The sequence below is a fragment of the Haematobia irritans genome, chromosome 1, assembly GCF_050003625.1.
Source record: "Haematobia irritans isolate KBUSLIRL chromosome 1, ASM5000362v1, whole genome shotgun sequence".
In the NCBI taxonomy this organism is placed as follows: domain Eukaryota; kingdom Metazoa; phylum Arthropoda; class Insecta; order Diptera; family Muscidae; genus Haematobia; species Haematobia irritans.
In genome coordinates, this window is record NC_134397.1 from 270,483,846 (window position 1) to 270,487,529 (window position 3,684).

Below are 3,684 nucleotides of genomic sequence, written 5' to 3' on the forward strand. Positions count from 1 at the left end.
TAGAAGTCGAGCCTTAATTTGGAAAATAAAGTCGTCGTTAACTTGTTTTTAAAGGACTTTGATAGCATATGAAGAAAAAAAGCTGAAAAAGCGAAAAATTAAAATTTGCTTCCTAGAAGCAAGTACACAAAACCCGATTTTAAAAGAGAATTGTGTCTTAAAAGTATCCTTACTTGTATTCTCCGCTTCTTTGGCTCGGAATCTATACCAAATTTTTTAAAGTAAAGACAAAATTTTTGGAACCGGGTATGCTTTTTTTTTCAGTGTAGGCTAGGTTAGGTAAGGTCACAGCCCGATGTATCAGGCTCACTTAGACTATTCAGTCCATTGTGATACCACATTGGTTACCTAGTGTAGTACTGGAATAAAATTGGTTAGTTAAATGTCCATAATTTTAAAAAATGGTGATAGTGCCATATTTGAAAGGATGTTGATGATATTTTACACACTTTGATGAAGTCCAGTAAACCTTTTACGATCAACAAATTAATGGACTCTCATGAACCTCATTTTTGCCATCAATGAAGCCGCCGATTCGCTCCATTTTTAGACCAATTTTTGAAATGTCGACGCTGCCTAGGATTTATTCGGCTCATTCCGACTGAAAACGACAATCAATCTTAATTTTTGCCAATGGAGACAGATATGAATAAAATGTAAATTTGATTGTAGGCTTAGTCGTACAATTATATCAAAGTGGTTTAATGGATAACTGACCGACACAGAGTAGGTATATTTGGGAAAAATTGAGTTTCAGCGCCGACAAAAGTCGGCTGTTTCAGACTCTGTGCCGGAGTGCCATAAGATCTGTTGTACAACCAATCTTATAATCAAGTATACATTTTATTCATCTTTGTCTCGAATGATGATTAGCAAATTATTATTGAAATATAGTCTTGAATTTTGAATTGATGATACAGTTTTGCGACAAAAAATAAAATAATTATCAGAATTGAATTATAAGATTTAAATAAATATATTTTAAATGGTGGATACACTAGTAGAAAAACGTTTCGTACTATTAACGAACGGGCGTCGTTGATTATTTTTCGTTAATATTACGAAATGTTTCGTTATAAGAACGAAAGTGATCGTTAATACAACGAAATCAATCGTTAAAAGACAAGTTTGTGTTTTGGTTTTTCGTTATATTAATGAAACACGTTTCGTTAATATTACGAATATTAACTTTGTAATTTTTTCAAGAATTAGAATAAACATTTTTCCAAGATGGAATTATTATAATCATTTGCACATAGAGAGTAACTTTTGGAAACTTTTAGCCTTTAAAATAGTCGTTTTATATACTCCGAAACTGGAATTGAAAATTTCATTTGTAAAACGAAAGCGATCGTTAATATAATGATATGGATCGTTAAAAAATAAATTTTAAATTGTCATATTTCGTCATATTAATGAAATATGTTCATTAATAATACGAATGGGAGTTTGAGTATTTCTGCCTCTCTATCTAAAACGTCTCTCCATACTCTCTCTCTCTAATACGTCTGTAGCGTCTATGTAATTTGTACATACACATGTAAGCATGGCAATAAGCACATGTTTGCGTGTGCGTCTTGAAAAATAAACGGTAAAAAGTTCAACAGAAAACTTGTCTCATGGGCAAACCTTAACATTTACGTTCTTTTCGCTGAAGAGTGCACAGGCTCATTACAGTTTCGTTGTGAATAATAAACATAGATGGTAGGTGAGTTAAATTGGTGTTTTTTGTATATTCGCAAGAAATTTAGTATACATTTTTAATCTTTAGTGAAAATGCCCCGGGGGAAGTGAACTTTCAGATGAAGAAGGCGGAACAATTGCAAAAAAATTGGATAAATGGACACGGCGATACGATTATCATTTGGTCTAAGAAATACATAAAGGGCTTTTTTTTCTTAAGTGAAAGTCACAATATATGATTATTAAATTACTTAATTTATCAATAAATATTATTTCCTAGTGTATATAAATCATATTTCAAAGATCTTAACAAAAAATAATACACTACCAATGACTACATTCATATGCAATAATTGGTTGGGTTTCATTAATATAACGTTTGTGTTCATTTATACAACGTTCGCCTTTCATTCATACAATGAAAAAACTGGGTTCATACAATGAATTATTTTCGTTCATACAACGTATAAGCTGCATCCATACAATGAATACATTTCATTCATACAACGAATAATATTCGTTAATACAACGAAAAGGCTACGTAATAGCAACGTAATTATTCGTTAATACTACGAAATGTATTCCATAAATGGTTTCGTAAATATAACGTAAAATTACGTTGTTCTAACGAAATGCTACGTTGGGTGACTTTTAATGAAGAATTTCGTTAATACAACGTAGAAATTCATCGTATTAACGAAACTTTTTCTACCAGTGTACATTTCAATCGAGATGAGCACACTTTAACTATGGGCGGCGGTGTTGGTAGCTAAAATCGCCATTCTCGCACAAACTTCATGACATTATGTTGGTAGTGATATCTAGCGATTCCATTTTGTCATGACGATCTAAATGAAAATACACACTGACCAGTATGTATAGTTTGGTATCTGGCAGTTTCATTCCAATGACTTAAATCATCACAAAAAATTATCAAATTTTAAAAAATATGCATATATATCATTTCGTTTTAGTAAATTAATTTGAAAATCAAAGTAATTGTTAATTTTCAAGGAGATTTTATTGATATTTATAATCCATATCAATAAAATCTCCTTGAAAATTAAAACAACAAGAAACATGTTTAGTTAGGAGGTAAAAAACTCAGGGGTATGTGTAACTTATGTGAGACTGTGTATGTACATATTCGTTGCATCTTTTTTCTTATCTAAAATATCTCTAAATATCCATTTTCTGGAAAATGAATATTAATTGAGATTTCTGGAAGACCATGGTGTCAAATCGAGAGATCGGTCTATATGGGGAATATACCAAATCATGGATCGATACACACCATATTCAAATTACACACCTTATTCAAATTTGAGATCCTCTATATTTCTAATTTGGGGAAAATCGTATGAATCGCTCTATATGGGGTCTATACCAAACAACAGACCGATATTCGGCATACTTAGTTGTGGTCCCAAAAGATTTTTGGATTTCAAATTTCATGAACAATTTGCATAAAAACTACAGTTTCTAGATTCCGAGTCCCAAATGGAGTGTCGGTTTATATTGGCTATATCAAAACCTGGACCTGCCTCTAAACAAAAATCAAATCTGTTCAAAATGTCAATACGATAGCGTCATTATTAAATGTTCAAGTGTGACAGACATACAGACGCACATAGTTATATCGTCTTGGAATTTCTCCTAATCGTTCTATTTAAAACAAAAATTTCATTCCCTAGTAGGCTGATAAGTCCCCGATCTAACAAAGAAAAACACATTTTTTTGTCAAAATTGGTTTTTATTATTCAACATAGTTCCCTTCAAGAGCGATACAACGATTATAGCGACCTTCCAATTTTTTGATACCATTTTGGGAGTACTCCTTCGGTTTTGTCTCAAAATTGGTCTCAGTTCCGGCGATCACCTCTTCATTGCAGCCAAAATTTTTCCCTGCGAGCATCCTTTTGAGGTCTGAGAACAAGAAAAAGTCACTGGGGGCCAGATCTGGAGAATACGGTGGGTGGGGAAGCAATTCGAAGCCCAATT

The 3,684-nt window shown here is 32.4% G+C and overlaps 1 long non-coding RNA gene across 1 annotated transcript; it reads left to right on the top strand.

Annotated features, from left to right (window-relative positions):
• The first annotated feature begins 1,656 nt into the window (after nucleotides 1-1,656).
• On the top strand, nucleotides 1,657-2,003 carry LOC142219748 (uncharacterized). Its single transcript, XR_012717740.1, has 2 exons — nucleotides 1,657-1,704; nucleotides 1,772-2,003. It is a non-coding gene; the product is annotated as an uncharacterized LOC142219748 (long non-coding RNA).
• The last annotated feature ends 1,681 nt before the right edge of the window (nucleotides 2,004-3,684 follow it).